At 38.8% G+C, this 20,369-nt stretch overlaps 1 protein-coding gene across 1 annotated transcript in view; it reads right to left on the bottom strand.

Annotated features, from left to right (window-relative positions):
- Positions 1–15,979, bottom strand: part of LOC118013327 (tubulin-specific chaperone cofactor E-like protein) — a 160,120-nt gene extending 144,141 nt beyond the window's left edge. Inside the window, exon 1 of the mRNA XM_035009153.1 lies at positions 15,132–15,979. The gene's annotated coding sequence lies outside the window, so the exon portion shown is untranslated. The remainder of the gene's footprint in view (positions 1–15,131) is intronic.
- Between the last annotated feature and the right edge of the window lie 4,390 nt (positions 15,980–20,369).

Here is a 20,369-nt window from a genome sequence, read left to right as displayed (position 1 = left end):
GTGTGTATGTAATAATATTCTAATAATGTTATATGTATGTAATAACATTGCATACTAACTACACTTATCATGGTGAGTATTGAGTGATGTACAGGATTGCTGTACATCTGAAACTAATATAACATTATATGTTAGTTACACTTCAATAAAAAATAAAGTGCAATGCTGTAAAATGTTTTTGTTTTTTTTTAAAAAAAACACCCAAAACAAAACAGGAGAGAGACGACGAGGGCCTGAGGTGATACAGTAAAACAGTGGCAGATTCAAGGTCAATTTAGAAAGCAAGCTTTTCAGGAATTATGGGGGCTGAGGAGAAGGTAAAGACTGACCCTCAGGTTTCTAGTACAGGTGACCAGGTGACTGATGATGCCATTAAGTAAACAGAAAATATGAAGAGATTGAGTTTTGCAGAAGAAAATTATGAATCCCACTGCATACACATGCAGCCTGAGGCATTTGTGGACTATCCAAGGAAACAGTCTGCAGTTGGGTGAGAACTGTGAGCTGGAGGGGAAGATTGTGACATCATCACCATATAGGAAATATTATTAGTAAGAACGGTAGAACAACAGAACTCTCTGGGACACTGATGTTTAAGGGACAGGCAGAGGAAGCAGGGTCATGAAGGAAAATAAAAGGAACAACCAGAATAGAGTGTACAGTCAACATTTTGAGAAGTTTTGATTAGAAGGGCAGCTGACAAGCAGGGGAGGATGAAATGGGCTGATAAATGAGGCAGGAACAGGAAGGAGTAGTGAACCGGGGACAACTGTCCAGATTTTTCCTCTTAAAATAGAAGAGGGCTGAACATGGTTATAGATTACAGAGAAGCAGCCCGTGGATCTGAAGATGCTGAAGATGACTACTGGTATATGGTCCTAGAAGCAACCAGCGGGTATGAGCATTAAAAACTTCTCAGAAGTCTGCTTGATACCAGCCAGATAATGCTCTGAATTGTTTACCATTGGAAGTGACACATTTACTTCACTGTGTTACACTGGTTTACTTTTGCTTATACAGTTTAATGATACTGAGCAGTAGGTATTTTTCTCATGTGACTGTCCTAACGCCACCATTACATTATAAAGGGGAGCGTAGGTGTGTCATTTTATTTCTCCCTCATGAATTCACAGCATCTGGCACAGTGTACTACACATAACTCAATAAATGTTGCTGAGAAGTGATACTAGCCTTCAGTGTGCTGAGTAGAAAGAGCAGGGAATTCAGGATGGGGAGTAGGTGTAAGCCCCATTCAGTTCTACAGTTTTGTGTCATTGGGCAAGACACAATTTTCTAGGACTCCAATGTCTTCGTAAAGTAAGATATGAATATCTATACAACTTGGATTTCAGGGTTTCCATAGAGCTCTAAAATATACAAATGCATTATTGGGATTACAGGGCTGTTGTAATATTCTAAAACACACAGATGTTACTAATTATATATTAATGGAGGTTGTAGCACGGTAGAAAGCACGTGAACACAGAAGACTTAGGCTGTTATTTACTAGCTGGGTAGAACACAAGCTAGTTATGTAACCTCTCTAATGGGCTAATTTTTTCTCTTGGGTTTGTAACAAGAATTTGAAAAAACTCATGAATATAAAAGTGGACTTTAGGGTTGCCTGAGTGGTGCAGTCAGTTGAGCATCAGACTCTTGGGTTTCAGCTCAGATCATGATCTCAGGGTTGTGAGATGGAGCCCCACGTCGGGCTCCACACTGGGCATGGAGTCTGCTTAGGATTCTCTTTCCCTCTCCTTCTGCTCCTCCTCTCTCTCTCTCATAAATAAATCGTTAAAAAGAAAAAATGGTCTCTAAACTTGGTTCATTCCCTAGATTACTACCAGGACCATACCCACTGTACTTTGTGAAATCAATTCTCAAATGCCTAGAACATAGAGTAAGATACTAATAAGCACATGTCCATCTACTGAACAAAAGTTTCATTTACCAAGGCTTAGACTATCAAGTACATTTCATAATAAGGATATCACAGGTCATCTTGAAAATTCATGGCTGCCCTCGGTCAGGATCCTCATTTGTAAGCTTAAAGACAGAACCAGTTTTAGCACGAGACAGTGTGTTCTTTCTGTCCACACAGAGTGATAAATGTCCGCTGCTGTCCTCTATTCCGGCACTGATTGTGTCAAAACCGAACTGTGTGTGTTCATCTAAGACTCCAGGAACCTTCAGGTGGAAGGTTCTTTTACAATGTAAACTTATCGCCAACAGCAGACGACACAGAGCAGGACCTAGGCCACCAGGGACAGACAGTACAGTTCTCATCAAGGACCTGCCTCCAGCAGAATGCCAACAGAATTTGTAGATATGTTTAACAGACGTCAAAGAAGTTACACTGCTACCTTCTATACAATTAGCAGTTCAAAAGAATAAAAAGTGTGGGGAGGGTGCTACACTGTCAAAATAATACCGAGTTTAAATAGCATCTTTAAACTGGAGGCTTTAGAACCACCTCCACCAATTCAAGGGCAACAATCTTATACACAATTCAAATATAGGCAAACCGAGGGATGGCAACATTACAGACACACTCAAATAAGTGTGTCTCTTAAAATAAGTGCTAGTAAGCCAGCAATCATGGGAACTTAACAAGTTGTTTCTCGTGGCCTCATGCCTTAACAACTCTTCCAAATACTCTGGGTTTTGTTTTTGGTTTTTTTTGTATCTTCTTTTTTTTTCCCTAAAGACTTAAAAGCAATGCCAGGAGCCTTTCCCTGGTCATTTTCCAGGATAGTCTACTGGAATAACGTTCCAGGAATGTAGATAGTGTACGCATTAATACACAAGTTTTGAATTAGAACATTAAGACTGCAAAATGGATCAGTAACATAAATCTATGTAAAATCTGTTGGGGCAGTTTTAGGAGGAACAGTAGGTGGGAACGGAAAAACTGAAAACCAAACAGACTGAAAAATGAGGAAATACAGGATGGAAAAAGATCTTTAACTGGAGCCTTTTAAAAGGTTTCTTTGGGGGTGGGGGGGTAATCTACAATTTCTGGAAAGAACTGGTGTCAAATTACATCTGACTACCTCTACAGCTGGCAAAGTTTTAATGCATTTCTAAAGTATTCTGAACTGGTTCCGAAAGCCAGGAGCCAGGAATCTTGGGTGATATTGCTTGGTTCCATTACCAAGTCCTGGGGTGTGCCTGTGAAAATCTCAACTGCTTTGTGCCTCAGATCCTAACTATAATGCGCTCTTATAAAGTGCTTGGAGAAAGTCAGGATGAAATGAAAACTGGAGGATAAGCTGCTCAGTACCTTTTTGCCAAATAGATTAGTATCAGAATAGAACATCCAGTCACCTAAAACTCCACATACCTGTCAAACTATTTGTACTTTATGTTCCCAATCAAAGGGTCAGGTCAAAATCAGTATGAAACTGAACACAACCGAAAATAGAACATTTCTGATCACTAACACTGGAAGGTATACAAGATAGATCTTTATGCTGGTATGCAAGATCAGTATTGACTTCACAAATAAACTTTATGGTAGAGTACCATACTTCATAAAGTGTGAATACTACTGGCCTCACTCACAACTTAAAAAAAAAAGCCAAAAATACCACCCTATAGACTCTCAAAATATACATTTTAAATCTTACAAAGAAATAGATTGATCTGCTTATATATGCATATGATAAAATAGAAATTAGTAAAATTAGTACCTATGGTTGATGCCAGAGAGAAGAAAGGAAGAATAAGGGTGGGACGGAGATTTGCTTTAAGAAATAAGTTCACCCACTTGAACCACCTGAACTCACTGCATACACACATCATCTTTTGCTTTCATATATTATCTCTCTGAAATATAAACATTTTTAAGTGATATATCTGGAAATGACCTAATAATTTGTCACATGGGTTTTTAATTCCTCATTACTGTCAATTGTCTGTGGAAAAAATTCCAAACTGGACCATGTGAAATATATAATATTAATTAAAAAGGAATTGGGGAGTGAGGAAGCCAAGAGAAATAAAATAGTGGCCAAAAGGAAATAAATAGTTTTATAAAACAGCATGGTAAAGAAAAAGAATGAAATATCAGAATAAACTAAATTGAAATGAGAGGAGGGGGTAAGACAACAGAGACAGAGCACAGTATTCTCTTGGGTTTTCCACGGCCTTAAGAAAAGCAAAGCAAAAGTCCACTAGGATGTGTACAGAAGGGTTGAAGGAATACCCTTCAGGCCTGCTGGGTCCCTTCCTTTGCTAGCCAGGTCAAATGTGTTAATAAAAGTTAACTAAACATTTCGTACAAATCACCCAAACTGTACCAGAACCCTTGTGACTTTGGGAACCACACGGGCTCCAGGAGGCTAGGGAGGCACTGGGAGCCCCAGGCCTCCTGGTCACCTCTCACTGAGGAGACTAACAGCAAGAGTGGTGCCTCCTGCCGCAGGAAGCTGAACATGCAGGATTCACATCCCTGCAATAGTCAATAGTTGGGAAAGATACAGAGTTCTAAAAAATAAATTGTAATCCTTCAAAATATGCATTAATTTAGGATAAGCCTAAGTATCAAAGGAAGAGTTTTCATAGCATTAAAAATAATGGAGAAGAGGGAAACACTCCTGGGTGGTTGAAAATTATTTTCAGTCATCTGTCATGGACCCATTTATATACAACCAACCCATCTTATCTATTCATCAGAGAAGGGCAGAAAAACTACACTCTAAAAGCTACCTGCCAATATTTTGCTACCAAATATTTGAAAACAGAACTTGAATTAAACATTTTGGCAAAGGCTCTACAATGTCACCGCCGGGTCCTTTGGCCAGATGACACTCCATTCCAGCCCGCTTTCTCCACTTAGCTGCCTATTTCCTTTACAAGACAATCTGAGACCAGGAATGTCTTTATCATTTGTTTCATAAAAATGGAGACAACAAATATGTTTAGTTTTCTCTACTATTTCTTTTTTCACACTTTATCAAGTGGTTCCCATTAGGCCTATTTGCCCATTCATTTATTCATAAAATGTGTGCCCTCACAAAGTTTACCATCTCATTTAGTTTCATTCAACAAAGATGAACCTAAAACAAACAAACAAAAACAAAGATGAACCAAACATTGAATCTGTGCGAAATGCTGCACTAAACATGAAAGAAAGTGTGAATGAGTACAATCCACATTCTGCCCTCAGGGCATCCACAGTCTAGAAGGAAATACATGGAGATAACACAATACCTGAAATAAGCCACACAGAAATAGTGAATTCAAACAGAAGAAGTGATTCACTTTTGGAAGTATAATCGAGGAGGCTGAAGGTAAATCCCGAGCCATTTTGAAAGATGATGAAGACTAGGTTAACAGGGTGGAGGAGCGCATTCCAGGCACAGGAAATAATAGAATGTGAACAGGCACAAGAGACAGGAGACATGGTATGATGTGATATGCTAAAATATAAAATACATGTGGGGAGAGCAGGTGAGGCAGGAGGTGGACATGGTCAGCTCATGACTGACCTTGCTCAGGTTTGACTTCCTCTTATAGAGATAAAAGAAAACTTTTGATAGATCGCTATGAATGCAGTACAAGGATGGAGGGCACCGATCTTTACCAAGTATATCAAGAGATCAAAAATGATGAGACCTCTTTAATCCCTAAAGGACTGGGCAGTTAGGAGTTTGTTCCTCTTAAGGGAAGCACTTTCAGTACAGACAGGGGGTAGAAATCATAGCATGAGGAATTCAGGAGATAAGTGAAGACTGATTATAGACCAACATTTGAGAAGCTCAGATGGAAGAAGGACAACTGATGAAGAAACACCAAGTGTTTAGAAAGAGAGTTTTATATCTTATTCTTTTTTAAAAAGGTCAAAAGAGAAATTTATAGGCTGAATTTGGGGGTGAGAGTAGGGGGAAGTGGTTGACAAAAGAGGTCTAAAGAGGAAAATCTCCTGAATAGCTTCAAAGAAATCTCTTAGATTAGTAGCTTTCTCAATTTTTGCAAGTTTGTTCTTTTTAAAGCCCACTTAACTTTTGCTTTGTGGACTCCTAATATCATCACCAGAGAGCTTCCTTTTTAGAAAAATCCCCACTATACCCAAACGCTGCCAGATTCTTAGACATTTTAGGTAGCTGGGACTCCAGTCTGTTTCATTTTCTAAATCTTTCTGATCTTCAGCATAAGTGCACCCCAATAAAACATAATTACTCTGGGAAAGTATATAGGTATGTTATATATTTTTCCCTTCAGGAAAGATTAAATAAATGAATGAATAAAGGTCTATTAATAAGCTTCTTTCTAGGAGGATCAAGATGGCAGAGGAGTAGGAGACCTGGTTTCGTCTGGTCTCAGGAATTCAGCTGGATAGGGATCAAACCTTTCTGAACACCTACAAACTCAAGAGGAGATCGAAGAAAAGAATAGCAACAACTCTCTGAACAGAAAAGCGACCACTTTATGGAAGGTAGGATGTGCAGAGAAGTGAATCCAAGGCGATATTTGGGAAGATAGACGGTGGGGGAGGGGGCCTCCGATGGCCGCTTCTGGCAAGTGATAGAGCCGCGGACCACAAAATCGGAACTTTTAGAAGTCAGCTATGCTGAGGGACATTGCTCCAGTGGCTAAGCAGGGGGTGGAACCCTCGCGGGACAGTGTGGTCTCAGGACCCTTGGGGTCATAGAAAGACCAGGGGTGCCTGAGTGCGGCAGAGCTCCCAGGTATCGGAGTGGGGAAGCTGGCTGCAGAGACGGAGCCGAGGTGCGGGCTCTCAGCTCGGGGTTGTCACAAACCATGATCCGTGGCACAGTCGGGCCACTGCTCCTCCAGCAGGGACCCAACAAGCGGCAGATCCGGAGAGATTCCCCTTCCTCCCCCGGGAGGAGCGGTGCGGAAGCACACCAGAGGGATCTGCTGGGTTTGGAGACTCCACATGGGGTTGGGTGCCAGAGATAGAAAAGCTCGGTCACAGGCCGGGGGAGCACAGAGTGCGGCCGGAGACCGGGGAGACGGGAGTGACTGACTGCTTTTCTCTGGGGGCTCATTGAGGAATGGGGCCCCAAGTTCTCAGCTCCTCCGGGGTGGAGATTGGGAGGCCGCCGTTTTCACTCTTGTCCTCCAAAGCTGTACAGAAAGCTTGCAGGGAACAAAAGCTCCCGAGAGCAAACCCTAGCAGATTACTTAGCCCGGACATGGCAAGGGCCGGGCAATTCTGCCTCTAGCAAACACATTTGGGAACCATGGCAACAGGCCCCTCTCCCAGAAGATCAGCGAGAACAGCCAGCCAAGACCAAGTTTACTGATCAGCGAGAACAGCAGAACTCCAGCACTAGGGGAATAACGCCCATAGAATCCATGGCTTTTTTACCATGATTTTTTAGTCTTTCAAAGTTAATTTTTTTTAAACTTCTTTTTTTTTTCTGAATTTTTCTTTTTCCCTTTTTCAACCAACATCTTATCAATCCCTTTTTTAGAAAATCTTTTTTATTTTTCATTTTTAGAGTCATATTCTATCCCTTCATAGTAGTTAACCTTATTTTTGGTATATATATATAAAAGTTGTTCTCTCTTTAAAATTTTGGGATACAGTTTCTTCTAACAGACCAAAATATACCCTAAATCTCTAGTATATGGCTTTGTTCTAGTCTCCTGCCTGATCACATTCTCTACCTTTTTTTTTTTTAAATCATCTTCTTTCTTTTTTCAACGAACTTCTTATCTTATCAATTCCTTTTATAAAATCTTTTATAATTTTCATCTTTACAGTCATATTCCATCCCTTCATCGTATTAATCCTTATTTTTGTACGTATATAAGTTTTTCTTTCTTTAAAATTTTGGGAGGCACTTTCTTCTAACAGACCAAAATATGCCCAAAATCTAGTGTGTGGCACTGATCTATGCACCAGCCTGATCATATCTGATCATATTCTGGTCTGTTTTGTTTGTTTGTTTGTTTGTTTGTTTTTATCTTTTTCTTTTTCTTTTTTCTTTCTTTCCCTTTCTATTCCCCCAGTTTCAGGTCTCTTCTGATTTGTTTAGTGTATATTTTCAGGGGGATGTTCTTACCCTGTTAGCATTTTGTTCTCTCACTCATCTATTCTCCTCTGGACAAAATGACAAGACGGAAAAAATCACCTCAAAAAAAAGAACAAGAGGCAGTACTGACTAAACAATATGGGACCTAAACAATATGGACATTAGTAAGATGTTGGAACTAGAGTTCAGAATGATGATTTGAAAGATATTAGCTGGGCTTGAAAAAACCATGGAAGATATTAGAGAAACCCTTTCTGGAAAAATAAAAGTACTAAAATCTAACCAAGTCTAAATCAAAAGGCTATTAATGAGGTGCAATCAAAAATGGAGGCTCTAACTGCTAGGATAAATGAGGCAGAAGAGAGAATTAGTGATATAGAAGACCAAATGATGGAAAATAAAGAAGCTGAGAAAGAGAGAGATAAACAACTACTGGACCATGAGGGCAGAATTCGAGAGATAAGTGATACCATAAGATGAAACAACATTAGAATAATTGGGATCCCAGAAGAAGAAGAAAGAGAGAGAGGGGCAGAAGGTATATTGGAGCAAATTATAGCAGAGAACTTCCCTAATTTGGGGAAGGAAACAGGCATCAAAATCCAGGAGGCACAGAGAACCACCCTCAAAATCAATAAAAATAGGTCAACACCCCGACATCTAATAGTAAAACTTACGAGTCTCAGAGACAAAGAGAAAATCCTGAAAGCAGCTCGAGAGAAGAGATCTGTAACCGACAATGGTAGAAACATTAGATTGGCAAGAGACCTATCCACAGAGACCTGGCAGGCCAGAAAGGACTGGCATGATATATTCAGAGCACTAAATGAGAAAAATATGCAGCCAAGAATACTATATCCAGCTAGGCTGTCATTGAAAATAGAAGGAGAGATAAAAAGCTTCCAGGACAAACAAAAACTAAAGGAATTTGCAAACACGAAACCAGCCCTACAAGAAATCTTGAAAGGGGTCCTCTAAGCAAAGAGAGAGCCTAAAAGCAACATAGACCAGAAAGGAACACAGACAATATACAGTAACAGTCACCTTACAGGCAATACAATGGCACTAAATTCTTATCTTTCAATAGTTACCCTGAATGTAAATGGGCTAAATGCCCCAATCAAAAAAAACAGGTATCAGATTAGATAAAAAAACAAGACCCATCGATATGCTGTCTGCAAGAGACTCATTTTAGACCCAAGACACCTCCAGATTGAAAGTGAGGGAGTGCAAAACCATTTACCATGCTAATGGACACCAAAAGAAAGCTGGGGTGGCAATCCTTATATCAGACAAATTAGATTTTTTAAAAAAATTTTAATTGTTATGTTAATCACCATACATTACATCTCAGACAAATTAGATTTTAAACCAAAGACTATAATAAGAGATGAGGAAGGACACTATATCATACTTAAAGGGTCTATCCAACAAGAAGATCTAATAATTGTAAATATCTATGCCCCTAACATGGGAGCAGCTAATTATATAAGCCAATTAATAACAAAAGCAAAGAAACACATCAACAACAATACAGTAATAGTGGGGGACTTTAACACCCCCCTCACTGAAATGGACAGATCATCGAAACAAAAGATCAACAAGGAAATAAAGACTTTAAATGATACACTGGACCAAATGGACTTCACAGATATATTCAGAACATTCCAAAGCAACAGAATACACATTCTTCTCTAGTGCCCATGGAACATTCTCCAGAATCGATCAATCCTAGGTCACAAATCAGGTCTCAACTGGTACCAAAAGATTGGGATCATTCCCTGCCTATTTTCAGACCACAATGGTTTGAAACTAGAACTCAATCACAAGAGGAAAGTCAGAAAGAACTCAAATACATGGGGGCTAAAGAGCATCCTACTAAAGAATGAATGGGTCAACCAGGAAATTAAAGAAGAATTAAAAAAATTCATGGAAACCAATGAAAATGAAAACACAACTATTCAAAATCTTTGGGATACAGCAAAGGCAGTCCTAAGAGGAAAGTATATAGCAATCCAAGCCTTTCTCAAGAAACAAGAAAGGTCTCAAATACACAACCTAACCCTACACCTAAAGGAGCTGGAGAAAGAACAGCAAATAAAGCCTAAACCCAGCAGGAGAAGAGAAATAATAAAGATCAGAGCAGAAATCAATGAAATAGAAACCAAAAGAACAGTAGAACAGATCAACGAAACTAGGACCTGGTTCTCTGAAAGAATTAACAAGATTGATAAACCCCTGGCCAGACTTATCAAAAAGAAAAGAGAAATGACCCAAATCAACAAAATCATGAATGAAAGAGGAGAGATCACAACCAACACCAAAGAAATACAAACAATTATAAGAACATATTATGAGCAACTCTAAGCCAGCAAATTAGATAATCTGGAAGAAATGAATGCATTCCTAGAGATGTATCAACTACCAAAACTGAAGAAAGTTCAGGAAGAAACAGAAAACCTGAATAGACCTATAACCACTAAGGAAATTGAAGCAGGCGTCAAAAATCTCCCAAAACACAAAAGCCCAGGGCCAGATGGCTTCCCAGGGGAATTCTACCAAACATTTCAAGAAGAATTAATACCTATTCTTCTGAAACTGTTCCAAAAAATAGAAATGGAAGGAAAACTTCCAAACTCGTTTTATGAGGCCACCATTACCTTGATCCCCAAACCAAAGACCCCATCCAAAAGGAGAATTACAGACCAATATCCTTGATGAACATGGATGCAAAAATTCTCACCAAAATACTAGCCAATAGGATCCAACAGTACATTAAAAGGATTATTCACCACGACCAAGTGGGATTTATCCCTGGGCTGCAAGGTTGGTTCAACATCCGCAAATCAATCAATGTGATACAATACATTAATAAAAGAAAGAACAAGAACCATGTGATCCTCTCAATATGCAGAAAAAGCATTTGACAAAGTACAGCATCCTTTCTTGATCAAAACTCTTCAGAGTATAGGGATAGATGGTACATACCTCAATATCATAAAAGCCATCTCTGAAAAACCTACAGCGAATATCATTCTCAATGGGGAAAAACTGAGAGCTTTCCCCCTAAGGTCAGGAACGCGGCTGGGATGTCCACTATCACCACTGCTATTCAACATAGTATTGGAAGTCCTAGCCACAGCAATCACACAACAAAAAGAAATCAAAGGCATCCAAATCAGCAAAGAAGTCAAACTCTCACTCTTTGCAGATGATATGATACTTTATGTGGAAAACCCAAAAGACTCCATCCCAAAACTGCTAGAACTCATACAGGAATTCAGTAAAGTGGCAGGATATAAAATCAATGCACAGAAATCAGTGGCATTCCTATACAGCAACAAGACAGAAGAAAGAGAAATTAAGGAGTCTATCCCATTTACAACTGCACCCAAAACCATACGATACCTAGGAATAAATCTCACCAAAGAGGCAAAGGATCTGTACTCAGAAAACTACAAAATACTCATAAAAGAAATTGAGGAAGACACAAAGAAATGGAAAAACGTTCCATGCTCATGGATTGGAAGAACAAATATTGTGAAGATGTCAATGCTACCTAGAGCAATCTACACATTCAAAGCAATCCCTATCAAAGCACCATCCACTTTTTTCAAAGAAATGGAACAAATAATCCTAAAATTTGTATGGAACCAGAAAAGACCCCGAATAGCCAGAGGAATGTTGAAAGCAAAGCTGGCAGCATCACAATTTCGGACTTCAAGCTCTATTACAAAGCTGGCATCATCAAGACAGTATGGTACTGGCACAAAAACAGGCACATAGATCAATGGAACAGAATAGAGAGCCCAGAAATGGACCCTCAACTCTATGGTCAACTCATCTTTGACAAAGCAGCAAAGAATGTCCAATGGAAAAAAGACAGTCTCTTCAACAAATGGTGTTGGGAAAATTGGATAGCCACATGCAGAAGAATGAAACTGGACCATTTCCTTACACCACACACAAAAATAGACTCCAAATGGTTGAAAGACCTCAATGTGAGACAGGAGTCCATCAAAATCCTAAAGGAGAACACAGGCAGCAAGCTCTTCAACCTCAGCCACAGCAACTTCTTCCTGGAAACATCGCCAAAGGCAAGGGAAGCAAGGGCAAAAATGAACTATTGGGACTTTATCAAGATAAAAAGCTTTTGCACATCAAAAGAAACAGTTAACAAAACCAAAAGACAACCGACAGAATGGGAGAAGATATTTGCAAATGGCATATCAGATAAAGGGCTAGTATCCAAAATCTATAAAGAACTTATTAAACTCAACACCCAAAGAACAAAGAATCCAATCAAGAAATGGGCAGAAGACATGAACAGACATTTTTCCAAAGAAGACATCCAAATGGCCAACAGACACATGAAAAAGTGCTCAACATCACTTAGCATCAGGGAAATCCAAATCAAAACCTCAATGAGATATCACCTCACACCAGTCAGAATGGCTAAAATTAATAAGTCAGGAAATGACAGATGTTGGTGGGGATGCGGAGAAAGGGGAACCCTCCTACACTGTTGGTGGGAATGCAAGCTGGTGCAGCCAGTCTGGGAACAGTATGGAGGTTCCTCAAAAAGTTGAAAATAGAGCTACCATACAATCCAGCAATTGCACTACTGGGTATTTACCCCAAAGATACAAATGTAGGGATCTGAAGGGGTACGTGTACCCCAATGTTTATAGCAGCAATGTCCACAATAGCCAAACTATGGAAAGAGCCAAGATGTCCATCAACAGATGAATGGATAAAGAAGATGGGGTGTGTGTATACACACACACACACACACACACACACACACACACACACACTGGAATATTATGCAGCCATCAAAAGGAATGAAATCTTGCCATTTGCAATGATGTGGATGGACTGGAGGGTATTATGCTGAGCAAAATAAGTCAATCAGAGAAAGACATGTATCATATGATCTCACTGATAGGAAGAAGTCTTAATCTCAGGAAACAAACTGAGGGTTGCTGGAGTCATGGGGGGTGGGAGGGATGGGGTGGCTGGGTGGTAGACACTGGGGAGGTTATGTGCTATGGTGAGCGCTGTGAATTGTGTAAGACTATTGTATCACAGACCTTTACCTCTGAAACAAATAATACATTATATGTTAAAAAGAAGAAGAAGAAGATCGTAGGAAGGGAAGAATGAAGGGGAGGAAATCGGAGGGGGAGACAAACCATGAGAGACTATGGACTCTGAGAAACAAACAGAGGGTTCTGGAGGGGAGGGGGGTTGGGAGGATGGGTTAGCCTGGGGATGGGTATTAAAGAGGGCACGTTCTGCATGGAGCACTGGGTGTTATATGCAAACAATCATGGAACACTACATCAAAAACTAATGATGTGATGTATGGTGATTAACATAACATAATAAAAAAAAATAAGCTTCTTTCTAAATAATTGTTTTAAAAAATACAAGTGATAGACATTCTGAATATTTTTAAATTTCCAATTGAAAATTAGCAAAAAACCTGTAACCCCATATAGTTTTCATTTAGGTATAGTTTCCCTTTTTATTAGGTGAGCTAAGCATATAAGTAAGTGTTACCAAAAGCTTTTCATATCTGAAGCATATCATAGCATATTTAGAGCCACAGCCAAACCAGGAAGCATTGGTCAACAGATTTAGCAAGTAGGTTAAGCCTGAGGATGCACCTAATGGTGTGTGTTTTTTCTGGGCCATTTTTTCCATGCTATGTACATTTTTTTTTTTAACTTTCCCTCCCACCCCACCCCCCACTCCAGCAACCCTCAGTTTGTTTCCTGAGATTAAGAATTCCTCATATCAGTGAGGTCATATGATACATGTCTTTCTCTGATTGACTTATTTCGCTCAGCATAACACCCTCCAGTTCCATCCACGTCGTTGCAAATGGCAAGATCTCATTCCTTTTGATGGCTGCATAATATTCCATGATACATATTTTTTTTTTAAACAAAACTGATTCACTTTTAGGTCCTTGTGTAACCTGCCTTTTTGCTAAATAGCTCATGAACAACTTTCTATATCAGTAAATATATATCTACATAATAATCATTTTTAAAGTTTGTCAAGTATTCCATTAACAAGCTTTTGCAGCTAAAGTCATAAATGGCAGCTATCTCACCCATAAAAACACTTCAGGGACACTGTCCAAGGCAATATCATTAAGCTAGACAGTGTCATCATGCATGACTTCTAATTTCATTTATCATACAGTATGTATACCTGCAATTTTATCTTACTTAACCTCCCCTGACCATTATTTAATACACCTAAGTGGATGGCTTCTTTGGATGAAAAATAAGGAAAATAAACTATAAAGCTTCAGAATTAGTCTGTAGAATTACAGTTCAGTAATTCATAAATTTACTCTGGGCATTCCAAGTCCCCAACTTGACTGTAGCTGATAAGTCCATTATCAGAACACACCATGCGACCACAATTTCACACCCTGCTCTGAACTACCCTGTTTCTCAGTCTCAGCTGTACACTAAACTACATCCGAGTGTAATAATGTGGCACATCAACTCTTCTTGGTAGATGATTTAAAAAAAAAAAAAAAAAACAGCAAAAAAACCCCAAACAAACCCAACATTGCCAAATGAAATGTGAATTCTGACTCTTGGTCAGTCCTTGGGATTATGCTTTTTTTAGTAGGGCACTGCTACTCTCTTCACTTAGCACAGCACTTGGCTTCACCTTGAAAGCATGACAGACATTAAAATATCTACCCCAGATTCATTTGCTTCATTATTATTAGTGGCACCAAAGATGTGCATAAAACTGTGACTCTATGCTATGGGCAAGTAGGACTTCAGAGCTGTCTGTATTGTCTACTAAAGAACTACATTGTACACGCAGCACGTCTGATGTTGGACAGAGTCTGTTTTCTCATCTACAACAGCACGTTAGCAAACATGACTTCCTGTCATGCCCAGGGTCTACTAGATGTAAACACAGCACTTGAAATTTCTGATCTGAATGCTCCAGCCCACGAATTTTATGATTTTGATGGAAAAGTATTTGAGAAGACAAAAGTTAAGAAAACACTGCTATTTAAAAAATAAAATAAAAATAAACACATACATAAAAAAGAAAATACTGCTATTTAGACTTAAGTACCTCCTTATGTGAAAATATTTCTAAGCACTTCTTTCTTGATTTGCACAGCTTCTTACTGTCCAGAAATGTTGGCTTAAGTGAGTTGTCTATATCCTATGAAATCAGGCATTCTGAAATATATATATAAAAAAAAAAGCACTTTCCATACACTTTCAGCAATCACAAGAACAATGAAAAAAGTTTAACATTCACTATACCCTTTATTTCAATGGCTTCTAAGGAGAGTTCCCTCTTAATTTCCCCTCTCGACTCCTTCACCAACAAATTTGCATCCAGCCCTACCTTTCTATGCAGCCAGATTCCATTTGGGAAAATCTCAAGGCTTTAATGTTGCACTCACTCAAAATTCAAGAGGTAGATACATTTATTCTTGAGTTGAAGTTCCCCAAAAGCCAAGTGTCCCCACACCGAGATTCACAATCTTTTAAAGCCTAGATATTTCCATAACCACCTTCTGAAATAGACAAACTAACACTTATCTCTGTTTACAGGACACTAAACTGTGGTGACTTGTTTGAGTTTCAATGGTCCAATCAGCATGCTAAGTCATACTTTTTGTACCCCTATTCTGTTGAGTCATGCATGCTATCTTTACTAAAAACAAGAATATTTCATGTCAACAGTATATGGCATCACACACAAATCATAGAAATACAACTTATTAAAATAACTGAAAACCTTTACAGCCAAAACACCTCTTATAACCATATCAATGTACCCGAACCACAAAACTAAGTAGCAGGACTGACTGGTCTAGTCACCAAAGGTGCAAAAATTATCAACTTCCTGTTCTCACCAAAAAGCAATGGATATTCGTCTCTCTTTTTTTTTTTTTAAGATTTTATTTATTTATTTGACAGAGAGAGCAAAAGAGCACAAGCAGGGGGAACAGCAGAGGGAGAGGAAGAAGCAGGCCCCCTTCTGAGCAGGGAGCCTGATGCGGGAGTCGATTCCAGGACCCCAGGATCATGACCTGAGCCGAAGGCAGATGCTTAACCATCTGAGCCACCCAGGCGCCCGGATATTAGTTTCTTGAACAGAGTAGTTTTCATTAGAAGAAAATCATATATGCAGGCTATCTTTCAGCTGTGAATACACAAGTTTAAGGCCATTACTCAGCTGTTCACAGAAGAGATTACTCCCATTATCTCTCCTCCTGAACACCTACAGAAGTTATCAAGTTAAAACAAGGCCTTATTAGGAACAAACTACTAGTTCACTACTCTGCATGCAACCTTCTAGAGTTGTTTACAAACCATTCTGGCTCATAACCAGGGATTACCAGAATGTTAAACATCAGCCACACAGAGAAGTTGCAAAGTTTACAAGTCACTTAAAAAAAAAAAAAAATTCACTAGCCCCTTCACATTTAGTGTTATGGAGGTATTGCCCAAGGGTAACACCTGCCATTCTAAAACCAAACTGCCTGGAGGTAAGTCAGGACTGACTCCACTACTCTGTGTGGTGGTGGGCAAATTACTTGGGTTCTCTGAGTCCTGTCCATAAAAAGGGGTAAGAGATAGCCCCTAGCTCATAGCTCATAGGGTTGCTAAAGAATGGAGATAAAACGGGTAAAAAGTGTTTAGCACAGTGTCTGGCAACTAGAAAGAACTTAATAAATATCCATCTACTATTGCTTCTACTGCTACCCTATCACTACCACCATCACTACCCCGGGAGCATGGGAGCATTAATATACACCTCGGGGTATATTTTTGTTAAATAGATTTGATCTAATTTTTGGTCGCAGGACTATGCCAATTAGTGCCACTTAATTTTATGTATTCTTCAACACCTTGCTCAGAATATACTTCACAGATAAAGGTTTTCAGATATTGCCTGCCATAATGATCTGTTTCCTTTGAGCTGAGCTCATGGAATCTGTTGCCTAAAACTTTCAGTGGGCAATTAATCAATCACATGTTGGCATGGCATCATTTTTGTCCCACATGCCATTATCATTTGAACTGTGCATAGTGATGTGATTTTCACCTGTTTGTGTCTCACGGCCTTAGACTGTATAGATCTTGAGGGAAATGACCATACCATAATGCCTCTTTGTATCTATCCAGGGCTGGAATTTTGCATATAATTGGCACTCCATAAATGTGCTAATCAATGAGTTTTCTAATCACTTCTGAGTGTGTATATGAAATGTATTTTACAAAATAAAAAAAAGCAGGTTTATTAATAAACTCAGAGATCTGAGTACTTGTGAACAAAAATGCTTCGTAGCTACCACTGAAATGCATAATTATGTGTACCTCTCCATGGAGATTCCAAAAATGAGAGATGAAATGATAGAGCAATGAATCAGGAGCAGTCAGAAATACTTGCTACCTAGCACAAGTTAAATTCTTCTGCAAAAACTATAGCCACAACAAATTTAATACCGATTATTTTAGTATCCATATACTTTACATTTCATACACAAAAGCTAATGATTTCTGCCATACTTCAGAACAATAGGCACTGTTTGGTAACTAAAGATGAATATACGTGCCTTTCTGGTGAGAATGTAAAATGGTATAGCTGCTGTGGAAAACAGCATGGCAGTTCCTCAAAAAATTAAACCTGTAATTACAGTATGATCCAGCAATCCTACTTGTAGATATATAAAAAAACTGAAAGCTTGAACTTGGGAAGACTTGTACACCAATGTTCATAGCAGCATTATTCACAACAGCCAAAAGATGAAAATGACCCCACTATCCATGGATGGATAAGTGGATAAGGAAAATGTGGTCTATCCATATGATGGAATATTATTTAGCTTTGAAAAGGAAAGAAATTGTGACCCATGAATGAACTTTGAAGACAATGGTAAGTGAAAGAAACCAGATACAAAAGGACAAATACCATATGGTTATGCTTGTATGAGGTAGCTGGAGTAGCCAAATTCATAGAGACAGAAAATAGAATGATGGTTGCCAGGGGCTAGGGAAGAGTGGGGAATAAGGAGTTCCTGTTCCTAGTTATTTGTAGATACTAATTTGAGGTGTCCAACGTGCATGCTTCCCGCTGAGATAGAACAGGGCCATGCTCTGTCATCCTGCGTCAGCTCTCCTACTGTAAACAAGTGCCCTTTTCGTGGTTTAGTGCCATGTTTTTCACATTTTTGTGTGTTTTTGGTTGGTGAATTCACTACTGAAAACAGCTCCAAAGTGAACTGCGGAAGTGCTGCCTAGTCTTCTTACGTACAAGAAGCCTGTGGTATGTCTTATGGAGAAAATCCATGTTAGATAAGATTTACTGCGGCATGAACTATCAGTGCTATCCACTCTGAATTCAAAGTTAATAACTCAACAGTATATATTGAATAACGCATCTTTAAACAGACACACATACAAAAATGTAAAAAAAAGGGGCGCCTGGGTGGCTCAGTCATTAAGCATCTGCCTTCGGCTCAGGTCATGATCCCAGGGTCCTGGGATTGAGCCCCACATAGGGCTCCCTGCTCGGTGGGAGGCCTGCTTCTCCCTCTTCCACTCCCTCTGCTTGTGTTCCCTCTCTTGCTGTCTCTCTCTATCAAATAAATAAAATCTTCAAAAAAAAAAGAAGTAAAAAAAAAAAAGTTTAAAAAAAATGTAGCAATCAGTTGACAAAAATGTTATGATCAGAAGCTGGCAGGAACCTAACCTTGTATCTCCTGTAGGAGCAATGGTTCCATATTTACTCATTCAGTGTTCATGGCAACTTTACATAAGTACCATAAAAAACAAGAATCAAGAACTGACTGTACTTTGTTAAACAATGGAGTGGGGGGAATCAATGGAATAGAAAAGACAGCCCACAAACAGGCCCATGCGAATATGGCAGCAAATGGCAAAGACATCAGTAGGAAAAGGTAAACTTCAGTAACTGGTCTCGGGACAAGTGATTATCAATCTGGGAAAAGGAAAGTGAATCGTCACCTCACAACACAGAAAAACTCAACTCCCAATAAAATGCGAAAGTCAAACTTTATCCCTATGAGAAGAAGAGAGTTATTTTTTCTCTAATAGGAGAAGAGCTTTAAGATCTTCATTTAGGGAAATATTTCATAAACAAAACAAAAAGAATCCATTAAGGAAAAATCAACAAGAAAAATAAAAAAATTTTGATCAAAAGACATTAAACATGAAAAACTACAAATCAGAAACTGGAAAAAGATGCTCCCAACACATGTAACTAATACGGAGAACTCCTAAAAATAATAAGAAAAAGGCAAACAATCCAATAGAAAAATGACAAAAGACATGAACAGTATTTAACAGAAGATAAAATTCAAATGACTAATATATGTAAAAGATGTTAAAATTTAATAATATTCAGAAGTGAAAATGAAAATCTCAGTAAAATACTACTTTATATAAATCAGCAAAACTTAAAAACTCTGGGGCAGCTGGGTGGCTCAGTCGGTTGGGCATCTGCCTTTGGCTTGGGTCATGATCCTGGGGTCCTGGGATCGAGACCCACATTGGGCTCCCTGCTCAGCGGGTAGCCTGTTTCTCCCTCTCCCTCTGCCTGCTGTTCCCCCTGCTTGTGTGAGCTCTCTCTCTTGCTTTCTCTGCTAAATGAATAAATAAAATCTTAAAAAAAAAAAAACAACTTAAAAATTCTGATAATACCAAAGTATCAGAGAAAATGTAGAACAGAAACTCTTTCACTGCTAGTGGGAATACAAATATCTTGATAAAAACTGGTATGAATACCTTGCAACACTTTATCATTGTCTAGTGAAGTGGAAGATGCACGTACCCTGTAATATAGCAATTCTACTTCTCAGTGTAAAATCTATGGGGACTTGTAATATGCGCACCAGGAAACAAGCACAAGAATGTCCACAACAATACTGCGTGAAATTTTGAAAATCCTGGCCCAAAAAAGGCCCTTATATCCAAGAACAGGTAACGGGATATAAATGAAATGTTACAGAGCAATGGAAATTAACAATTGATAGTTCTCTATGGTTTTCTAAGCAAAATGAATGACTTTTAAAATCAAGAAATTGAAGACACAAATACATGGAAGCATATTCCGTGCTCATGGATTGGAAGAATTCAGATTGTTAAAATGTCCACACTACCCAAAGTAATACAGATTCAATGCAATACTTATCAAAATTCCATTGGCATGCTTCACAGAACTAGAACAAATTATTCTAAAATTTGTATGGAACTATAAAAAACCTGGAACAGCCAAAGCAACCTTGAGAAAGAAGAAAGCTGGAAGTATCATGCTACCTGATTTCAAACT

The sequence above is a fragment of the Mirounga leonina genome, unplaced genomic scaffold, assembly GCF_011800145.1.
Source record: "Mirounga leonina isolate KUSES-001 unplaced genomic scaffold, KU_Mleo_1.0 Mir_153, whole genome shotgun sequence".
NCBI lineage: Eukaryota > Metazoa > Chordata > Mammalia > Carnivora > Phocidae > Mirounga > Mirounga leonina.
The sequence above is the reverse complement of the archived record's forward strand: the minus strand, read 5'-3'. Positions and strand labels throughout refer to the sequence as shown.